Source organism: Phyllobates terribilis, unplaced genomic scaffold, assembly GCF_046119375.1.
Source record: "Phyllobates terribilis strain yellow unplaced genomic scaffold, ASM4611937v1 Scaffold_462__1_contigs__length_1437853, whole genome shotgun sequence".
In the NCBI taxonomy this organism is placed as follows: domain Eukaryota; kingdom Metazoa; phylum Chordata; class Amphibia; order Anura; family Dendrobatidae; genus Phyllobates; species Phyllobates terribilis.
Window position 1 is genome coordinate 658,749 of NW_027363222.1, and position 24,082 is coordinate 682,830.

General features: G+C 48.5%; 1 long non-coding RNA gene across 1 annotated transcript in view; it reads left to right on the forward strand.

Annotated features, from left to right (window-relative positions):
• The first annotated feature begins 1,030 nt into the window (after positions 1 to 1,030).
• The window catches only part of LOC141229230 (uncharacterized), a 53,260-nt gene continuing 30,208 nt past the window's right edge, over positions 1,031 to 24,082 (forward strand). The window contains exons 1-2 of the long non-coding RNA XR_012295957.1: positions 1,031 to 1,125; positions 11,951 to 12,072. This is a non-coding gene — a long non-coding RNA (uncharacterized lncRNA). The remainder of the gene's footprint in view (positions 1,126 to 11,950; positions 12,073 to 24,082) is intronic.

Sequence of the window (24,082 nt, forward strand, 5' to 3'; positions counted from 1 at the left end):
AACGGGTCCAAGGTGTGTTTCTCAAGCATGTGTCTCGAGAGAGTTGTGTCCTCCCTACGTCTGACATAACCGATATGGTGCAATATCCGTCTCCGGAACTCTTTTGGTTTTGCCGATGTAGTTCATCGGACATTGGCGAGTTGCCATATAGATTACTCCTTGCGTCTTGCAGTTTGTGAATTCGTGATTTTGGTCTTCTAGTTTGGTTGTGGCACTGATCCATTTCTTGCTTTTCCAGATGTATTTGCAGGCTTTGCAGTCACCACATCTATAAGTCCCCGTGGTGTCACTGCTCAGCCACGTTGTTTTGCCGTGTTGTCCTCCACAAAGTGGCTGCGCACAAGGTGATCTCTAAGGTTCCTGCCTCTCCTGTATGTGACCCTGGGGCTCTCAGGGACCACATCTTGCAGATCTTTATCTGATCTCAAAATTGCCCAAAGATCATGGAGTAGGTTCATCACCCCCTGATTTCGGTCATCGTAGGTTCCTATTAGATGGATCTCATTGTCTTGTTGTTCTCGTGCTTTAGGGGTCAATAGAGAATTTCTGTCTCTTGTAAGGGCGTTGGCCTAGCACTTTTTTAGGACATCCCTTTTGTAGGAAGCGTTTTTGTAATTCCCTCGATTTTATCATGTACTCATTCACCGTTGAGCAATTTCTCCTTAGGCGTATATATTGGCTTTTCGGTATTCCTCTACGTAGGGGAGCCGGATGGTAGCTCTGCCAGGATAGTAACCCACTTGTGGCTGTCAGTTTTCAGTGTTGTGGTAACCGGCCTTGGTTGGTATTTATTATTGTAATGTCAAGGAAGTTTAAATTGTGTCTTTGAATCTCACTGGTAAAATACAAGCCTAACTGGTTCTGGTCTCACTGTTGTACTTCAATACATCTAAATTTGGCTGTGGAGATCTATGAATGATTATTTCATTCTTATAAAGGACCTTGAGTCAGGTAACCTAATGACTAGTAGATTCACAGCCATCTGGATAAAAAATCCTGTTATGTGACGTTGTGCTGCCACCTAGTGGCTTCCCATTCTTTTACATAACCGTCTACACCAAAGGTCTCAAACACGCGGCCCGCGGGCCACATGTGCACAAAGGAAGCAGAGGGAACGGAGGACAGGTGAAAGGAATCTTTTTTTTCTTTTTCTTAATCTTTGTGTGTGTGAAGAACAGCGCAGAGGACAATTCTACCAGATGGGGACCTGGATGGGGCCCATTACTGCAAGATGGGGACCACAAGAATGAGGCTTATTACTGCAAGATGGGGACCACCAGGATGGGGCATATTACTGCAAGACGGGGACCACCAGGATGGGGCATATTACTGCAAGACGGGGACCACCAGGATGGGACATATTACTGCAAGACGGGGACCACCAGGATGGGGCATATTACTGCAAGACGGGGACCACCAGGATGGGGCATATTACTGCAAGACGGGGACCACCAGGATGGGGCATATTACTGCAAGACGGGGACCACCAGGATGGGGCATATTACTGCAAGACGGGGACCACCAGGATGGGGCATATTACTGCAAGACGGGGACCACCAGGATGGGGCATATTAATGCAAGACGGGGACCACCAGGATGGGGCATATTACTACAAGATGGGGACCACTGGGATGGGGCACATTACTACAAGGTGGGGACCAGAATGGGGCACATTACTGCAAGGTGGGGACCAGAATGGGGCATATTTCTACAAGATGGGAAACACTAGGATGGGGCACATTACTGCAAGATGGGAACAACTAGAATGGGGCACACTGCTACAAGATGGGGACCACCAGGATGGGACACATTACTGCAAGATGGGGACCACCAGGATGGGGTACATAACTGCAAGATGGGGACCACCAGAATGGGGCATATTACTACAAGATAGGGACCACTAGAATGGGGCATATTACTACAAGATGGGGACGACTAGAATGGGGCACATTACTGCAAGATGGGAACAACTAGAATGGGGCACACTGCTACACGATGGGGACCACCAGGATGGGACACATTACTACAAAATGGGGACCACCAGAATGGGGCATATTACTACAAGATGGGGACCACTGGGATGGGGCACATTACTACAAGGTGGGGACCAGAATGGGGCACATTACTACAAGATGGGGACCACCAGAATGGGGCACATTACTACAAGATGGGGACCACCAGGATGGGGCACATTACTACAAGATGGGTACCACTATGATGGGGCACATTACTGCAAGATAGGGACCACTAGAATGGGGCACATTGCTACAAAATGGGGACCACCAGGATGGGCCACATTACTGCAAGATGGGGACCACCAGGATGGGCCACATTACTGCAAGATGGGGACCACCAGGATGGGCCACATTACTGCAAGATGGGGACCACCAGGATGGGCCACATTACTGCAAGATGGGGACCACCAGGATGGGCCACATTACTGCAAGATGGGGACCACCAGGATGGGCCACATTACTGCAAGATGGGGACCACCAGGATGGGCCACATTACTGCAAGATGGGGACCACCAGGATGGGCCACATTACTGCCAGATGGGGACCACCTGGATGGGCCACATTACTGCCAGATGGGGACCACCTGGATGGGGCACATTACTGCCAGATGGGGACCACCTGGATGGGGCACATTACTGCCAGATGGGGACCACCTGGATGGGGCACATTACTGCCAGATGGGGACCACCTGGATGGGGCACATTACTGCCAGATGGGGACCACCTGGATGGGGCACATTACTAGATGTTTGACAGAATTACTATATATGGTGCTAATTGTGAAACAATATTACTCTGTGGCCAAAAGAGGGAAACAAAATTGTAAAATTAAAAATAAAGCATGAAAAAATATTTTGCCACTAAAAATGCTGCTTTATATATAAACTAAATATATAAACTAAAGTAAACACAAAAAGTGCACATTTATTATCGCCACATCCGTAACGACCCAAGCTATAAAAAAATAAAATAAACACAGCAAAAATGTTCAGACGGTGTATACAAAAAAAGATGGTATCCCTAAATTCTAACTTTTTCCATATGCGGCCCATATACCCAGCCGAGTTTGAGACCCCTGCTCTACACTGTCCGTGTGGAATGTCCATTGGATGCACACATTTTTGGATGTCGTTATATTTACAATGTGATTGGACATTTTTGCTAATATTTATAAGCTGTATGTAGAAACAGGAGGTCAGTTTTCCTTGTATGAGTCAGAAGTCACTGCAAAAGTCCCTGGCAGGGGGATGAGAGCGGCTGGGTCAGGAGGGGACCCAGCTAATTCTACATAGAGCAGAGAAAAGAGAATAATTAGCCCAGTAGAAAGGTATAATGAGCAGCTGTAAGTGCAGTGCTGTGTAATCTGATTACAATATAGTAAGAGGATAAGCTCTGATGGGAGAGGGTCTTTAAGCCGGTCATGTATTGGGTAATGAGTTGGGGTGTCAGTCTCCATCAGTGCTGGCTGAACACTGACTATCCTGCTCAGATTACTACACATGGCGCTGCTCCTCCTCCCTGTAGTATGGGCTCCGCAGGACGGTGCCGAGGCTCCAGATTCTACCTGCACAGCAACAAGGTCCCAACACTTCTACCTCTATAACTTGCCTAATGCAGACGCAAACCTGCAGCCTTTCCACTGAGATCTTGTCGGCCTTCTACACTGCCATGGCTTTGTCTGCACAATGTAGCTTAAAGGGATTGTCCACTTCTTAAGCATCCTAGAAGTCTACAATATAAGGTCGGTATTCCTCTAACCCTCTGCCTTATTTGGCTGCCATTGAAGGCAGTCAGCGAAATGGGTTCAATTTTCTATAGAAGTGGCAGAATTTAACCCCTTCCTGACCATGTTATTTCCGGTCTCTGCATTTTTCTTATTCTTCTAAGAGCAGTTGCTTTATTTTTCTGTCCATACAGCCATATGAGGGTTTTGGTTTTTATGCCGTTCACTGATCAGGTTAATTATTTTTATATTTTGATTGGATAACGCCCATATGTTTTATTTTAAAATTGGTCATAGAGGGGCAGGAGTGATTTGAATGTTCAGATTAAACTTTTTCCTTTTTGTCCCCTTAGGCTGTGTGCCCACGATTCCTTTTTAAGTGTTTCCGCAGCGGCAAAAACGCTGCAGAAACGCTTAAAAACCGCATGGTAGAAGGCCTGCCATGTTCCCCAATGATAATCCGCATGTGCTGTGCACATGCTGTGGAAATTTCCGCTGCGGATTATCATTGCGGAAAAAAAACCCAGCACTACCAATTATTTTGTGGAAGTGCTGCGTTTTCGCTGCCATTGACTTGCATTAGAACGCATGGACTATGCATCACTGTATATGTAGATGCGCAATCCACGTGTTCCAATGTGCGGATGGTACCCAGGTGTAGAGGAGAGGAGACTCTCCTCCGGACCCAGGTACCATAAAAACTGTGAAAAAAAGAATAAAATAAAAAATATGATACTTGCCTTCTGGCAGCCCCCATTGCGCTCCTCCTCTCATGCTGGCAAATCGCGATGGACTGAAGCACCTGCGCTGACGTCATATTCTTGTGACGGGTCACGCGACGCTGATGTCGGCAGGTCCTTCAGCGCAGTGTACCGCGATCTGCCGGCAGTCAGCACCGAGTGAAGCAAGTAGTTCCCATGAGCGCCCACGCGGGGTAGTTCCCATGAGCGCCCACGCGGGGTAGTTCCCATGAGCGCCCACGCGGGGTAGTTCTATGAGCGCCCACACGGGGTAGTTCTATGAACGCCTACGCGGGGTAGTTCTAGAACTGCAAACTAGGAGTATTTCTAGAAGCTCCCACCGGCACCAGGGGTAGTTCTTGAACTGCTCACTGGAAGTACTTCTAGAACCACCCACCAGGAGCAGTTCTTGAACTGCTCACTGGAAGTACTTCTAGAACCACCCACCAGGAGCATTATTAGAACTGCACACTAGAAGAAGTTCTAGAACCACTTACGGCACCAGGAGTAGTTCAAGAACTGCACACTAGGAGTAGCTGTAGAAGCACCCAAAATGGGTAGTACTAGAAGCGTCCACCGGCAACAGGGGTAGTTCTAGAACCGCAACCAAACACAAGGAGTAGTTCTAGAAGCGCCCACCAGGAACGTTATTAGAACTGCAGACTAGTAGAAGTTCTAGAACCGCCCACCAGGGGTAGTTTCAGAACCGCCCACCAGGGGTAGTTTCAGAACCGCCCACCAGGGGTAGTTTCAGAAGCGCCCGCCTGGGGTAGCTATAGAAGCACACTATGACACCAGGGGTGGTTCTAGAAGCGCCCACCAGGGGTAGTTCTAGAACCGGCCACCGTTCCCAGGGGTAGCTCTGACTGCCTACCTGGGGTAGTTCTAGAACCGCCCGTCGGAGTAGTATTAGAACTGCACACCAAGGGTTTTCTACAAGCACACACCAGGGGTAGTTCTAGAAGCGCCCATCGGCACCAGTAGTTTCAGAACCACCCACCAGGGGTAGTTCTAGAAGTGCCCACCAGCACAATGGGTAGTACTAGGACTGCCCACCAGGGGTAGTATTAGAACCGCCCACCACGGGTAGTTCTAGAAGCGCCCACCAGGAGCAGTATTAGAACCGCAAACTAGAAGAAGTTCTAGAACCGATCATGGCACCAGGGGTAGTTCTAGAACCACCCACCAGGGGTAGTTCTAGAAGCGCACACCGGCACCAGCGGTAGTTCTAGAGCCGTACACTAGGAGTACTTCTAGAAGCGCCCACCGGGGGTAGTTCTGTAAGCGCCCACCGGAGGTAGTTCTATAAGCGCCCATCGGCACCGGGGGTTGTTCTAAAAGTGCCCACCAGAACTGCACACTAGAAGTTCCAGAACCGCTCACTGCACTGCAGGTAGTTCTAGAACTGCACACTAGGAGTACTTCTAGAAGCGCCCATGAGGGGTAGTTCTAGAAGCGCCCACCGGCACCGGGGGTAGTTCTAGAACTGCACACTAAGAGTACCTCTAGAAGCGCCCACCACGGGTAGTTCTAAAAGCGCCCACCATGAGCAGTATTAGAACTGCACACTAGAAGTTCTAGAACCGCACATGGCACTGCGGATAGTTCTAGAACTGCACACTAAGAGTACTAATAGAAGCGCCCACCGGGGATAGTTCTAGAAGCGCCCACCAGGGGTAGTTTCAGAACCGCTCACCGGCACTAGGTGTAGTTCTAGAAGCGCCCACGAGGGGTAGTTCTAGAAGTGCCCACCGTGGGTAGTTTCAGGACCGCTGACCGGCACTAGGTGTAGTTCTAGAAGCGCCCACGAGGGGTAGGTCTAGAAGCACCCCCAGGGGTAGTTCTAGAGCTGCATACTAGGAGTACTTCTAGAACTGCCCACCAGGGAAAGTTCTAAAAGCGCCCACCAGGAGCAGTATTAGAACCGCACACTAAAAGAAGTTCTAGAACTGCTCACGGCACCAGGGGTAGTTCTATAACCACCCACCAGGTGTAGCTCTAGAACCGCCCACAGACACCAGGTGTAGTTCTAGAACTGCCCACCAGGAGTAGTTCTAGTACCGCTCACGGCACGGGGGTAGTTCTAGAACTGCAAACTAAGAGTACTTCTAGAAGCGCTCACTATGGGTAGTTGTAGAACCCCCAAGGGCACAAGGGGTAGTTCTAGAGCTGCATATTAGCAGTAGTTCTAGAATCGCCCACCTGCACCATGGGCAGTTCTAGAACCGCACACGAGGAGTACTTCTAGAAGCGCCCATCAGGGGGTAGTTCTAGAAGCGCCCAATGACACCAGGGGTGGTTCTAGAACTGCATACTAGGAGTACTTCTAGAACCGCTCACCAGGGGAAGTTCTAAAAGCGCCCACCAGGAGCAGTATTAGAATCGCACACTAGAAGAAGTTCTAGAACCGCTCACGACACCAGGTGTAGTTCTAGTACCGCTCACGGCACCGGGGTAGTTCTAAAACTGCACACTAAGAGTGCTTCTAGAAGCACCCACCAGGGGTAGTTCTAGAACCCTCCCACGGGCACCAGGGGTATTTCTAGAACTGCATATTAGCAGTAGTTCGAGAACTGCACAATAGAGGTAGTTCTAGAACCGCCCACCTGCAGCAGGGGTAGTTCTAGAACTGCACACTAGGAGTACTTCTAGAAGCGCCCACAAGATGTAGTTCTAGAAGCGCCCACCTGGAACAGTATTAGAACCGCACACTACACTGTGGGTAGTTTTATAATCGCCCACCAGGGGTAGGTCTAGAAGCGCCCACGCTGGGGCTAGTTCTAAAAACGCCCACCAGGAGCAGTATTAGAACTGCCCTCCAGGGGTAGTTCTAGAAGCGCCCACCTGGAGTCGTTCTAGAAGTGCACACTAAAAGAAGTTCTAGAACTGCTCACGGCACCAGGGGTAGTTCTAGAACCCCCACGGGCACCAGGGGTAGTTCTAGCACTGCATATTAGAAGTAGTTCTAGAACTGCACACTAGAGGTAGTTCTAGAACCGCACACTAGGAGTACTTCTAGAAGCACCAACAAGATGTAGTTCTAGAAACACCCACAATGGGTAGTTCTAGAAGCACCCACCGGTACCAGGGGTAGTTATAGGACTGCATACTAAGAATACTTCTAAATCCGCCCACCAGGGGTAGTTCCAGAAGCGCCCACCAGGGGTAGTTCCAGAAGCGCCCACCGGCACCAGGGACAGTTTTAGAACCGCACAAAGGGGGGGGGGGGGAGTTCCAGGAGCACCCACCAGCACCAGGGGTAGTTCTAGAACCGCACACTAAGAGTACTTTCAAAAGCTGCCACCGTGTTGACGGGCCCCGATCACCTGTCCCGGTGGGCAGACGGGCCCCGATCACCTGTCCCGGTGGGCAGACGGGCCCCGATCACCTGTCCCGGTGGGCAGACGGGCCCCGATCACCTGTCCCGGTGGGCAGACGGGCCCCGATCACCTGTCCCGGTGGGCAGACGGGCCCCGATCACCTGTCCCGGTGGGCAGACGGGCCCCGATCACCTGTCCCGGTGGGCAGACGGGCCCCGATCACCTGTCCCGGTGGGCAGACGGGCCCCGATCACCTGTCCCGGTGGGCAGACGGGCCCCGATCACCTGTCCCGGTGGGCAGACGGGCCCCGATCACCTGTCCCGGTGGGCAGACGGGCCCCGATCACCTGTCCCGGTGGGCAGACGGGCCCCGATCACCTGTCCCGGTGGGCAGACGGGCCCCGATCACCTGTCCCGGTGGGCAGACGGGCCCCGATCACCTGTCCCGGTGGGCAGACGGGCCCCGATCACCTGTCCCGGTGGGCAGACGGGCCCCGATCACCTGTCCCGGTGGGCAGACGGGCCCCGATCACCTGTCCCGGTGGGCAGACGGGCCCCGATCACCTGTCCCGGTGGGCAGACGGGCCCCGATCACCTGTCCCGGTGGGCAGACGGGCCCCGATCACCTGTCCCGGTGGGCAGACGGGCCCCGATCACCTGTCCCGGTGGGCAGACGGGCCCCGATCACCTGTCCCGGTGGGCAGACGGGCCCCGATCACCTGTCCCGGTGGGCAGACGGGCCCCGATCACCTGTCCCGGTGGGCAGACGGGCCCCGATCACCTGTCCCGGTGGGCAGACGGGCCCCGATCACCTGTCCCGGTGGGCAGACGGGCCCCGATCACCTGTCCCGGTGGGCAGACGGGCCCCGATCACCTGTCCCGGTGGGCAGACGGGCCCCGATCACCTGTCCCGGTGGGCAGACGGGCCCCGATCACCTGTCCCGGTGGGCAGACGGGCCCCGATCACCTGTCCCGGTGGGCAGACGGGCCCCGATCACCTGTCCCGGTGGGCAGACGGGCCCCGATCACCTGTCCCGGTGGGCAGACGGGCCCCGATCACCTGTCCCGGTGGGCAGACGGGCCCCGATCACCTGTCCCGGTGGGCAGACGGGCCCCGATCACCTGTCCCGGTGGGCAGACGGGCCCCGATCACCTGTCCCGGTGGGCAGACGGGCCCCGATCACCTGTCCCGGTGGGCAGACGGGCCCCGATCACCTGTCCCGGTGGGCAGACGGGCCCCGATCACCTGTCCCGGTGGGCAGACGGGCCCCGATCACCTGTCCCGGTGGGCAGACGGGCCCCGATCACCTGTCCCGGTGGGCAGACGGGCCCCGATCACCTGTCCCGGTGGGCAGACGGGCCCCGATCACCTGTCCCGGTGGGCAGACGGGCCCCGATCACCTGTCCCGGTGGGCAGACGGGCCCCGATCACCTGTCCCGGTGGGCAGACGGGCCCCGATCACCTGTCCCGGTGGGCAGACGGGCCCCGATCACCTGTCCCGGTGGGCAGACGGGCCCCGATCACCTGTCCCGGTGGGCAGACGGGCCCCGATCACCTGTCCCGGTGGGCAGACGGGCCCCGATCTGATTTCAAAGGTATAAAAATTTAAAACGCGGAAGTATCATTTAATCCAATCGCCATATAAAAATGTTAAATTATTGAACCCATAATAGCACCATAACAAGTATTTACCCTTTTAATAACCATATAACCTACCCAAATAATGATTTTAAAAAACAATCAAAATCTTCTATGTTCCCCAAACTTTTGTCAATAAAAACATGAGCTTCACTCACACAAACTAAATCCTCATTTTGCTTTACCAATAGGAAAATATTTGGCCACAGAAAACAATGGGAAACGAGGAATTTTCTTTGTTGCAAAATGAAATAAAATAAAATGTTTTCACCACTAAGATAAAAACAAGCTATACAACTATATATTTATCATATGTCTGAAATGTGGAGAGAAACAAAATCTGTGTTGGGATGAAATAATGAGATAAAAGCAATTCCACTATTGTCTTGTAAGGATTTGTTTTTAGAATATAATATAATTCTCCAGGTCATTGAGATAAAACACCTTGAGTTTGGTATTGTGGTTATCTCCCACGGTGGTTAAACAACGATGTAACAACACTAAAGAAATTGGTTTGGGTCACCATATTCTGAGACCTTTTTACATTTTTTTTTCTATTGATGGACCTTTGTGAGGGCGTGATTTTGCGTAGCTTTTATTGATACAATTTTGGGGTATATTAAAAGGTTTGCCCAGGTTTGGGGCGCCATCTGCAGTCAGACTTGTGGCTCCTTAAAGTGCACAGTGTGCGAGCGGTCAGAATTACTCTAGTACTGGCGCCGCAAGATTGCAATTTGCATACACGCTATCACGTGCCGACTGGATGTGTTCGGCCTCTCTCAATACAAGTGAATTGACCTGTTTTTGATACCTTTTTGGGTTGCATTAAATGTCATTGATTTTGATTGTGTTTTTTGTGAAGAAGAGCATTTCATTTTTTGTTTTGGGGCGAATTTTAACATAATGGTTGAAGTATAATTTAAACGTTCATATTTTTCAAAACTTTTTCAATTTTTACTTTATTTTTAAGTTAACTTAGTGGACTTATGTGATCATTTAACCCCTTATACTATATTTTGTATTATTGCAGTATATACATGTAGTTTAATTGACATTCTCTTGTGAAGCCGAGCTTTATAGGAGTACTAAGATGGCAGTGATTGAATCCTTCTTTAAGGCCCCTGACTGCCATGGTAAATCTTCGACAATCACTTCTATGGGGCAATGGGAAGAGGTACATGAGTGAAGTAGCTACCAGGACACTTAAATGCCCCTGTTAGTGATTAACCATGGTATTGACTGACGGCAGCATTTAATGCTCCCTCCCTCCTGCATCTGACACAGTGGGCACGATGACGACACTTCATCGCACTCCATGCTGTGTCAGATAGTGTAGCTGCTGAGGTGAGTATATGCGCTGCAGAGACTGAAGCAGTGGGGGAACAAGGAGCGGTGAGTATTGTATTTTTCTTAAAAAAATTCAGTGAGCACGTGGTGCCCCTAATACTGGAAAACTGTGGGCTGCGTTTTACCCTATGGAGGGGTGGATATTACTGTGTGGAGGACCATGGGGAGTGTATTATACTGTGAGGAGGACCATGGGGAAGTGAATTATGCTCTGTGGAGGACTATAGTGAGTATTTTATTGTATGGAGGATTATGGTGGCGTGTTATACTATATGGGGCCATTATAATATTTGAAGGGTTATGTGCGGGGCCATTATATTTGAAGGGTTATGTGCGGGGCCATTATACAGTATGCAAGCAATTATACAGTGTTAAGGATTGTGTGGGGTCCATCATGCTTGGATTGAAGTGAATATCCAGCTCCAGTAAAAAAACAAATGGATTGTTGTGACACCATTTAGCTGTAGTTGGGGGTTTGGAAGGTACAGAAAATGTGCAACACCGAACGCGTTTCGAACACTCTGCATGTTCTTAGACTCATATTTTCTGCACCTTCCAAACCCCCAACTACACCTAAATGGTGTGTCACAACAATGCCATTGTTTCAATCATTCTTATAAAGACTTTTTTTGTACTGGATTTGGATATTCACTTCAATTCGTGCACCTTGCTTCTACATCTGGCAGAGACTGGATCCTGTGCTTCGTTATATGGAACCCACTGGGAATCCTTCAAGGGTGAGCTGAATATTACTCTGACCTATGTGGTGTCCATCATACTGTTTGGAGGGCTAGTGCAGACGATTATACAGTGTGGGGCCATTATACTGTATGTAGGCCCATTACACTGCATGGAGGGCTGTGTGGGGGTCACAGTTGGGGGATTACTGTGTTGTGGTCACCTTACTTTGCCTTGGGAGTTGAGGGGGAGGGGGGAAAGTTTGATGACCCTACTGTACATGTGGAGGCTAAGGTAGAGGAATTCACCATGGGGGGTATCATACTGTTTTTGGGGGCACTTTTGTTGCCATCATACGTTATGGTGGGAATGAGAGGGGAATCTAGGACTTCAGCAGGGGGAAAATTACTATGTAAAGGCTGGAAAGTTGTGAGATCTGCTCTTCTGTGACACTGACAAATATAATTTTTTTTTACATTTCTTTTGAAGGGGGAGACCTCAACTCAAACTTCTGCTATGGGCCCGATGATTTCTATGTACGCCCCTGCCCCACAGCATCAATATACGCGCACAGCACTGCTACAGCAATACACAGAATTAACAAAATGAAGGTGAGTGACCCCCTAACCGATTAGCCCCCTGTGCAGCTGCTCTGGTTGCACCAATGATATCCACTTAGTCTAGTAAAATCTGTCATCCCTTATCAAAGCTGAACAACAAACTCTCCTAGTTACCCATAGCAATCAGAGATTAAAAGGGTATTCCCATCTCCAAGATCCTATCCCAATATGTAGTAGGTGTAATAATAATATTAGCAAAAACCTCAATTAGAAATGTAGAATAGTTTTTCTGCTTCGCTGTCTCTTCCCTCATGTGCAGGCATTGCAGGACCTTAGGTATCCATGGTTACGACCACTAGCAACTAGATAACTGGTGGTTGTAAGCATGGATATCTAATATTATTATTATTACACCTACTACATATTGGGAGAGGATTTTGGAGATGGGAATACCCCTTTAATAAAAGCTGAGCTCTGACTGGTTGCTATGGGTAACGAGAATAGTTGTAATGCTGCTACATAATCTACATAATTTCTCCCCTTTCTCATCAGTCAGGTGGATGTGACGGGGTCCTGGGTCTCCTCCTCCGCTTCCATCCGCTCAGTCTTGTCATGGCTCAGTGAAGGCTAAGAAGCGGGTTATTCTGTTCTTCTTGGCTTCTCCTGTCCCTATTCTCCAATCGATTCTTCTTGCCTTCCTTGTGGTTTGTGAGCTCCCGTGTGTCTCCTCTCACCTGCGCTCCTGTGTATATAGGTGCCTGCCATTGTGATGTCATCGCTATGTCATAGATTCCACATTCCGGCACCTGCCATTGTGATGTCATCGCTATGTCATGGATTCCACATTCCGGCACCTGCCATTGTGATGTCATCGCTATGTCGCCATGCTTCCACATGCTGGTATGTGCCTCTGTGATATCACAGCTTTGGCCAATATGGCTGTAGTCCTGGGGCAGCATAAGTCGCATGACTGGTACAAGTCGTATGGTTCAGGACATTGCAGTCCAATTGAAGAAATCATTGCTTGTTTACAATCCAGTTTTCCACACAATTTACCTCACACACATTATTTACACCAGTGCATTATTAATGGCCGTACAGAACTAGGCCTCAAAAAGGCTGGGTTTATTGAGGTCCTGACGACCAGGTAATGAAGGGTTTATTACAGGGTTTGATATGGAGGTTGGATGTGGAACTAGGAATGTGATAGGCTGGTGGTGGAGTTCTAGTGAGATTTATATAATAGGAGGGCAGCCATCTTTGGCGTGACATTCAGCGCTGGCTTCACTTTCCTCTCCTACAGACATCATTGACATCTGGAGGAAGTGGGAGAGCAGCTGCAGCGGTCAATTCCTCCAAAGTACGAGAGAGTGCAGACACCTCTGATTGGCCGCAGGGATCGCGGACCCCGGGAGAGCCAGTGCTGACACTGCTGGAATGGCACAGAGTAGAATAGTTATTATTTTACTCAGGGGAAACAGTGATTGAGAAGTTGTCTGAATAGTGGAAAAGCCTTTTAAGTTTGGGGGTGGCGCGTTCTCATGAAGCCTCAGCACCTCCTGATGGTGTTTAGGTTTTCTACAATAGGGGGCTAGTTAATGTTGTGACTTCATTGCCACCTGCTGGTCATCTGGTGCAATGCAGCGTTTACTTTTTTATTATTATTTTTCATTATTGCAGACTTCATCAGAGGTCGTTAATCCAGAAGATACTTTGCATCAGGTCCTCAGAGTGCCCAGAGTCAGTTAGGATGGACCATTAGTGGGTTGTGGTGATGACCTCCGGTGAGACATGCCAGTTACACGCTTTCACACCTCGCGTACGGTAACCTGGGTACATCTTTTAGGCCACCGGGTGTTGCAGTTGGGACCACAGTGTGAGGGGCCTGTAGCAGCATGGTGGTCTGTTAGGGTTGATGATGCGGAAGGATGTGTTGGGACTTGGCCAGTGGCAGCAGAGACTGTTACCAAAAATAGGCTTGTCCATCTGCAACAAAGTCTGACTTGGGAGAGTGTGTTTATGCTTTCAAGGACCATTAGGGCCTCATTTAAAAAATGGAAGTTAAAAATATTTGGAAAAGGAAAACTGCAGCTATATCTACTTTACTGCCTCTTGAGTGTTTCATCACTGAAATGTGGGAGCAGGGAAAAAGCATAGGGAGGTGGAGGGTGAGCAATGTAGGAGGGACTTTTGGAAATTGGCTACAGGCATTTATTATTCTCGGCAGGGTGCTAGGTGAGCAGAATCCTGAGCACTGTTCAGATCTGTTCTGTAGTGATAAGCTAACGTGCTCAGCTAAGGCGTTATCCGAGTATTCTCGGGTGCTAAGAGTATCTTCGGCGTGCTTGAAAAATGTTTGCGTCACCGCGGCTGCATGTCTCACGGCTGTTAGACCGCCGCAATACATGCAGGGCTTGCCAGTTTGTGTGCAGCCGCGGCGACGTGAACATATTTTTCGAGCAAGCAAAAGATAATTTGTTAGCACCCGAGCATGCTCAGATGACACCTTATCCAAGCACGTCTGCGCAACACTACTGTTCTGTTATCTTGATGCCAATTGGGAGGCTTATAGTGTGTATAATAATGATACTGGCCACTGGATGCCATACCATAATGATACTGGCCACTGGATGCCATACCATAATGATACTGGCCACTGGATGCCATACCATAATGATACTGGCCACTGGATGCCATACCATAATGCTACTGGCCACTGGATGCCGTACCATAATGCTACTGGCCACTGGATGCCGTACCATAATGCTACTGGCCACTGGATGCCGTACCATAATGCTACTGGCCACTGGATGCCGTACCATAATGCTACTGGCCACTGGATGCCGTACCATAATGCTACCGGCCACTGGATGCCGTACCATAATGCTACCGGCCACTGGATGCCGTACCATAATGCTACCGGCCACTGGATGCCGTACCATAATGCTACCGGCCACTGGATGCCGTACCATAATGATACCGGCCACTGGATGCCGTACCATAATGATACCGGCCACTGGATGCCGTACCATAATGATACCGGCCACTGGATGCCGTACCATAATGATACCGGCCACTGGATGCCGTACCATAATGATACCGGCCACTGGATGCCGTACCATAATGATACCGGCCACTGGATGCCGTACCATAATGATACCGGCCACTGGATGCCGTACCATAATGATACCGGCCACTGGATGAGCTTGATAGCAGATGTCGGTGCAGACTTCTGGACAAACCAGGTCTTCATAGGTAATTGAATAAAATGGAGGTTAATTTAGAATAAACTTACAATTAAGAAAGGTATAGATAAGGCTAAGATATAAAAACACTTCTACAGAAACCTCTAGGAATGAGCAGTGGGTCGGCCTTCTTGCAAAAGGGTGAAGTATATAAATGTAAATTTCTCTCATGCATGGAGTTTCCACGCACGCCCAGACAATATAATGAAATGACATGGAAATCTGTATTCCAAGCAAAACATCCATATTCACAGGTGATTAGAATGAGAGAAAAATGTATTTTGAATAATAGTTACAGTTCAGAGATGGAGATGAGACATAAATTGTGTATACAGGACCCCTATGAATGAGAGAGGGACCTACTCTGTTACAGAAGAGTGCAGTATCTAAACCAAAGTTCTGGCTCACAGTAACAAAGTTTCCATGCATGTTCAGATTAAACATTACAATTCTTAGTTCTCAAGGATAAGTCTGTTGCAGGAGACCTCCAGACGCCTGGTTTCTGTGAGTACATTTTATCTATAGAATAACATGGTACAGAACTTTCTAACAATATCTGCAGGCTCAGCCTCGATTTCCTTTACAGAAACAAAACATGATTTAATAAAGCTAGACTATATCAGACGCATCACAAGTAATATAACATATTGGAATATTATGGATTATAATTACTGTATTGATTATTTTCTTTATTAGAAATATTTAAAGTAAAATATAATTAGTTCTTAAGCATAAATCTGACAAGGAGGCTTCCAGGCGGTTTGTTTCTGGAAGAATATCTGATCTATAGTGCAATGTCTTACAGAACCTTCTGACCATATCTGCAAGCTTAGCAGAGGCAGATCTGTTTTCCGGCACCCGGAGCAGGAATTCAGTTTGGCGCCCCCCACACACACCGCTCATGCAGTTTGAATAGTAGTCATGTGACCGCTCATATACGATTTGCTTTTTGACAGTCACGTGACTAGCTACTCTTCCTAATTCTCTCAATTTCAGTCAAAAACTACAGCCCCTATTTCATGAAGAGAAGCAGGATTAAAGGCTAGTTGTCACATAACCGTAAGTATGAAAATCACATACGAGTGGTCATGTGGTGTCTGCTGGACCCAGCTAGCAGAGCTGAATCCTGACATTGAGTATATTACACGCTCTTAGGATTGGGCATGCTACAGTACTTAATTGTATAATTAAAAGGGTTGTCCAGGTTTGTGATTAAAGTCGGAAGAACTCTAGGTGACTGCAGACTTCTGAATACTCGCAGCGCATGCACTGCACACTTTCACCTTTCCTCCAGTACAGGAGAATCCTGAAAGGTCATGTGCATGCAAGTATGAGATTTTCATACTTCTGGCCACATTCCAACTAAACGTGACCAGCCTCACTCAAGTAATTTGTATAGAATGAGGCCATGCATGTCTAGTCGGCATGTGATCATGTGTATGCAATTCGCATAATTGTGGTTTCAAGACTTCCTGCTCTCACCACTAGCACCAGAGAATCCTGACCGCATGCAGTGCACATGCGCACGATGAGAATTCAGAGCTATGCTGTCAGTGATTGCAGACTTTCATCACAAACTTGAACAAACCCTTTAATTTTCCTAAAACAAATAAAAACAGTAACTCTTCTCAGACAGCACAACACTTTATTAACATGGCCATGTATCATGTAATCTTACAAGTTATGGACTGTTCCATGTGTACAGGATCAGAACCAATAACTGCACAAAAAGACATCAATAGAACTACCAGCAGTATGCAGAAATACAGCATCACAACCCTCATCAGTACAGTACAACATCACTAGAACCACCATCAGTACATGTACTGTCTCCTTTGGTATGCCCTCACACTGTCTCTTCATGTTACCCCTTTCCCCACATTACCCAGTCTCTATTATGTGCCCGCACAAACTTTTCTCCCCCTACTCTGTCTCCTGACACATCCCTCCCTGTTCCTTATATTATTTCCACACACCCATTCCCCCTTGCTCCTCACCCCCGCTCACTATGCTGGGGGTGAGGAAAGGGCAGCAGTGTTTTCCTGGCCAGATCTTCAAAGCCAAATGCACTACCAGGATGCAGCAGACCCACATAAAGATGGCGGATATGTGTGACGCTGGAAGCCCTACCCTGGGGGTTGGGGGACTCGGAGCCGGGTCCTATATTGTCGATGGGGTGCAGCCATGGCCCGGACCCGCTCCGTGCCCAGTGCTCAGGGCCGTCACATTAAAAAGGATGGTACGGGCTTATCCGGGTTGAGTGGCTGATCTTGACTACGCCACCTGTGGCGCCTGGTGAAGGCCACCAGCGCTGCTGCAGTCCGCTGAGGCAGGATGTTATGGCAGCCGTCGTTGGTACTACTCCACACAAGCGGAGCAGGGCCTCAGGGCAGAGAGACAGGATGGGTTGTAGTATAGGAGGCCTGGTGCTGCGTAGTGCGGTGTAATGCAGAATAAAGAGTCCGGAGGCCATAGAGGTTAACTTCCAGGGTTTTTACTCACTGTGGAGATTGCAGTTGAAAGGCTTCTCCCTGCTCCTCGCGGAGTTCTGCGGTCACCAGAGACGGGGGGGTCCGACAACCTCCGAGTAAGTCCAGTGTTCAATCAGAACCCCGCACCAGAGTGTTCTTAGACTTCAGACAGAGTCCTTTCCTGTCTGTGTGTAGATATGTAGCACCCTGAGGATTCGGCTGCTACAGGGGTATTGCACCTCAACCCAGAGGTGTGATATTCCACTCCCGGGTAAGGATGGAGTGTGGACCTGAGCTCGGTAGGCTGCATGCACTACACACATCCCATTTCCGAGGAGCAGACCGACGGTACTCCCACTGAGAAATGTGCAGGTACGACCGAGTCTGTTCCTGGCTGGAGTGGGAGGGGGGTGGAACATCCCAAGTAGTGTAGGGGCAGATAGGGGGAGCAGCCTGGGTAAAGATAGGAGCTCATTGGGTGCTGGTCACCTGAGCTCACACATAGAGGGTGTATATAAGGTGGGCACCATCTAAGAACAGGGTCAGTCTGTCAGCCTTTGCAGAGAAGTCAGAGGAAGAGGAGCAGAGCAGCCCCAGAGAGTGAGAGAGGAGAAGAAAGAGAGACCCAGAGGGGGAAACAGAAGAAAGGACTCTAAGAACCCAAATCCAATCCACGGGTGAAGAGTCGGCATCAGGGTACCGGAACCCAAGCTGGTGGGGGCAAAAACACACCCCAGCCAGAGACCGGAGGCCGTGGGCAGCGTCTGCCACGGCCACCCACCACATCCACCACGAAGGCATACCACGTGGAGGGTCAGGGAACCCAAGGCCAAGGGTCTCCCAACAGAAGGCCCGAGGGAGCTGGACCTGGGTGGATCAATAGTGGGGACGGCCAGAGAAAGGACAGAAGGAGAGCTCAGGGTCACGCTCCGGACTCGCTTGGGGGTTGGCTGGATCCAGGACCTGGTGGATGCAGCACGGCTCGGGAGGTCACTTGAAGCTGGAGTGACCGGAACATCAGCAGTGAGTAAAAACACCCTAAACTGCACAACCCGACTCTGTCTTCATTTAACACCTATGCTGCACCACCACAACCCCCATCCTCTGCACCTGACCCCCTGAGGCTATACCCCACCCGTTGGGGGTTATACCATCACAAGCTGCACCTACACCATCAGCCTCAGCGGACCCTGCTGCAGCGGCGGCCATAGTGACCGCAATACAACGGGTGGCGTAGTCGACATTAAGAACTTATTAACATCTGTAGGACTGCCACATACAACTGAGTTTGACACCCTGGGCACGGACCGGGTCACAGCCACTCGGAAGACTACAACTCCCATCTGATCCGGCTCCGGATATTCCCATAAAGAATATGGCCCAGGGGGTGCGTCAGATAGGCTGGATCTCTATCTGAACTTCACTCAGAAAAAGGGTACGTGTGGCAGCTCTGCTCCTTCCGTTACCCGGTGGGATCCTCAGGGCCTGCCGGGCTTCCCTGACCAGGACATAGAGTAGCAAGGTCAGGTGTCGGGTGCCGGTACCCCTCTTGCAGCCAGAATCCCTCTGAATAGATCAGGTTGGCGAGGACAGGTGGCGTATACCGCTCCGTCTGCATCCCCCCGGGATCCATTTGCGGTGGAACTACACTCCTAAGCTCCAGGCCTTCTTGGTCATGGTCCTTGACCGGGCTGAGGCATACATTATCTGCAACCTGCCCCTCGACCCAAGGCCAAGATACGAGGGCCGTGTCTCCATCCTCTGCAGGTCCACACAGGGAGGGAGATCACGATCAAAGAACCCAGAACCAAAAATGGCTGTGTATTAAATATGAAATTTAAAGTGTCACTAAAATGTGAATCCTCCACCCTTACCCACTAAGTGGTTCCCCTATCTCTTGGTTCCTCAGTCTCCCAACTTCCAGTAGGGGCAGCACCTAGTGCCAAATAGGCCCCTCTGGTGGGAGAAGTGTGGTGTTGGATGTGAAGCTGGGGTCCTGACCATCGCACTGTTCTTACCTCAAAGGAGGAACACTACACCCCATTAAAGAGGTGCAGCATCCCTGTGGCGGTCGAACCCTCAGGGGCACCACAGATACACAGGTGCAAAATACTGATGAAACAATCACTCACAACCTACCATTTCATGGAGGGGGTGACTGCCTAGTATTAGAATTGCACAAAGATAGGCTTTTATAGGGTGCTGTTCACACTAGGGTAGTGCACAGTATCTGGCTTACAGCCTATTAGTTACGCCCATACTATTCGACTAGGCGGGCTGCCCGGTACTATCCAAGTGCACCCCCTAGTACCGGGAAGCCCGCCTAGTCGAATAGTATGGGCGTAACTAATAGGCTGTAAGCCGGATACTGTGCACTACCCTAGTGTGAACAGCACCCTATAAAAGCCTATCTTTGTGCAATTCTAATACTAGGCAGTCACCCCCTCCATGAAATGGTAGGTTGTGAGTGATTGTTTCATCAGTATTTTGCACCTGTGTATCCGCCATCTTAAAATGGGAGACCCAAAAAAAAATGACGTGGGGTCCCCCTATTTTAATAGCTAGCAAAGGCTAGGCAGACAGCTGGGGGCTGATATTAATAGCCCAGGAAGGGTGCCATGAATATTGGCCCCCTGCCAGGCTAGAAACACCATCCCTCAGCCGCCCCAGAAATGACGCATCCATAGGATACGCCAATTCTGGCACTTAGCCTCGCTCTTCCCACTGCCCTGTAGCGGTGGCAGTGGGGTAATAGGGCTGGGGTTGATGTCGGCTTATAATGCCAGCTGACATCAAGCCCAGGTTAGTAATGAGGAGGTGTCTATAAGACGCGCCCATTACTAACCCCATAGTGAAAGTGAATAAAACACCAACACCCAGAATAAAATCTTTTAATTGAAATAAACACAATACTTTAATATCCTAAATTAAACTCTACTTACCGTCACGCCCATTCCAGCTGAAGCCAATGTCTCCTGCAATAGCTGTAAAATAATTAACGAACCTCATCTTTACCTTTCCATGGTTCCCACGACGGCTCCAGCTCTGCTACATTGAGATGGCAGGCTGGATCGTAGCAGAACGCTGCCATCCAGCCTGCCATGCCGCAGACACTGAGAAGCCTATCCAGAGTAATATGGAAACTACTAAACCAATATTGACCCCTCACTGTTTTATATAGTATAAATATGGTCCAAGATAATTCTGCAGTATTTCACAGTCAAATCCAATGGGAGTAAAATATAAAAAATAACCTTTATTCAATATTTTAAAAAGATATTAAGTGTCCAAAATCCGTGACAAATTTCCTAAAATTATCCTAAACATAGGACTATTGTGTATGGTTTTAATTTATCTCACCGGCTAACCATTTATATATATTGTCTTGTTGGGAGGCCAGGGATTAGTCACAATTCCTAGGGGTATCTCTTTATTTATATTTATAACTCCCTTTTCAATTTAGCCTCTGGCTATTAGAAATCATGCCATCTCATTTCTCCTCATTGTGAGTCTGCAGTCTGATAATGGCATTAATAATATTCATTTTACCATGTCCTGTGCTATTCTCTTCAGAACGGCTTTATAGTGCTGCCGTCATATACCGGTGCGGTGCTTGTTTCTCCTGATCTAGGAGCTTTATATTGAGGTAGCCTGGCTAATCATCTCTTGTAGTACTTTCTATAGAAATGCTCAGCCCTACGCGTTTCATCATTCTTATATGAGACTCTCATGGTCATCAGGGGCTCACAGTCTATGATCTTTTTTGGTTTGATAGTACGATAGTTTTGTAATAAACTTATTGGCAGGGTTGCCGGCAGCGTCTGGCGGCTAAACCAGCGTGACTTTATAGGAAAGTTGGTGCCACCTCTTGTGCGCCCCCCCTTCTGTCATCCAATCGAGTGACTCGGGTGCGTTGCAGGCGTATCATGTTGCGATCATATAATCATGCAGGGACTCGTCTCATTCTTCCAGTAGGATCTTTTTCTCACAGAGATGTCTTGGCTGCACTGCGATCTCACAGTATTAATATGTCTTTTATATCTAGGGAAGGAGACTGGTATATTGCATTGCATCTTATAATGTCGTCTCTACGAGTTTGTTGCGATATGAGTTGTTAATAGTGTTTGTTCGTAGTTTGTCATTTGTTTTGTTTACAGACAGATCTGCCTGTTTCATGTGCTACCTCGTCCCACCTACACTTACATCGATGCAGAACTTCCTTTCATCGTGACAAATGCCATCTGGCTATGTCACTGCTTCCGCACCAGCAAACGCTTGCGGACGTCTATTTCCTCAAAGTTCATTTCATTTGATCGTATCAATATGTCCATAATAATAGACATTGGGATGACTTTTATTCTGATTGTATCAGTGTGTCTGATTGTATCGATGTATCTGTATTAAGTCTTCAGATGAGTATTTTATAATCTAAAAACAAAGGAAGAAATTCTGATGAAATTTGTCCAATTGTTATTAAAGTTCAATTTGTTCAAGAGGTCATTTTGTGATTTTAAAGTATAATAACTTTAATAGTTTTGGTCCTATATGGCGCTGATTTGATAGTTATGTGGACCAATATCCATTATGAAGAACATGGACTGGATTCTACATATTATATTTTAGAGAGTTTTTAGGTCTAGCGAGGTTCAAGAGGTTTCATAGGGGGTGAAAATGTTATTATGTGTCAATGAAACATGAGAAGGACAATGTTTCATTTGTGTAGTGTGGGTTATAGGATTTCATTCTATGGATCCATCTACTTTCTTTCTGAAGCAGCAGTTGGTCCCAATTACCTCCTCTCGGGGGGGCGTACTACTTCAATGGCTTGAAAGTATAAAGAAAACGGGTCCAAGGTGTGTTTCTCAAGCATGTGTCTCGAGAGAGTTGTGTCCTCTCTACGTCTGACATAACCGATATGGTGCAATATCCGTCTCCGGAACTCTTTTGGTTTTGCCGATGTAGTTCATCGGACATTGGCAAGTTGCCATATAGATTACTCCTTGCGTCTTGCAGTTTGTGAATTCGTGATTTTGGTCTTCTAGTTTGGTTGTGGCACTGATACATTTCTTGCTTTTCCAGATGTATTTGCAGGCTTTGCAGCCACCACATCTATAAGTCCCCGTGGTGTCACTGCTCAGCCACGTTGTTTTGCCCGTGTTGTCCTCCACAAAGTGGCTGCGCACAAGGTGATCTCTAAGGTTCCTGCCTCTCCTGTATGTGACCCTGGGGCTCTCAGGGACCACATCTTGCAGATCTTTATCTGATCTCAAAATTGCCCAAAGATCATAGAGTATGTTCATCACCCCCTGATTTCGGTCGTCGTAGGTTCCTATTAGATGGATCTCATTATCTTGTTGTTCTCGTGCTTTAGGGGTCAATAGAGAATTTCTGTCTCTTGTAAGGGCGTTGGCCTAGCACTTTTTTAGGATATCCCTTTTGTAGGAAGCGTTTTTGTAATTCCCTCGATTTTATCATGTACTCATTCACCGTTGAGCAATTTCTCCTTAGGCGTATATATTGGCTTTTCGGTATTCCTCTACGTAGGGGAGCCGGATGGTAGCTCTGCCAGGATAGTAACCCACTTGTGGCTGTCAGTTTTCAGTGTTGTGGTAACCGGCCTTGGTTGGTATTTATTATTGTAATGTCAAGGAAGTTTAAATTGTGTTTTTGAATCTCACTGGTAAAATACAAGCCGAACTGGTTCTGCTCTCACTGTTCTACTTCAATACATCTACATTTGGCTGTGGAGATCTATGAATGATTACTTGAGTCAGGTAACCTAATGACTAGTAGATTCACAGCCATCTGGATAAAAAATCCTGTTATGTGACGTTGTGCTGCCACCTAGTGGCTTCCCATTCTTTTACATAACTGTCTATGGTCTACACTGTCCGTGTGGAATGTCCATTGGACGCACACATTTTTGGATGTCGTTATATTTACAATGTGATTGGACATTTTTGCTAATATTTATAAGCTGTATGTAGAAACAGGAGGTCAGTTTTCCTTGTAGGAGTCATAAGTCACTGCAAAAGTCCCTGGCAGGGGGATGAGAGCGGCTGGGTCAGGAGGGGACCCAGCTAATTCTACATAGAGCAGAGAAAAGAGAATAATTAGCCCAGTAGAAAGGTATAATGAGCAGCTGTAAGTGCCGTGCTGTATAATCTGATTACAATATAGTAAGAGGATAAGCTCTGATGGGAGAGGTTCTTTAAGCCGGTCATGTATTGGGTAATGAGTTGGGGTGTCAGTCTCCATCAGTGCTGGCTGAACACTGACTATCCTGCTCAGATTACTACACATGGCGCTGCTCCTCCTCCCTGTAGTATGGGCTCCGCAGGACGG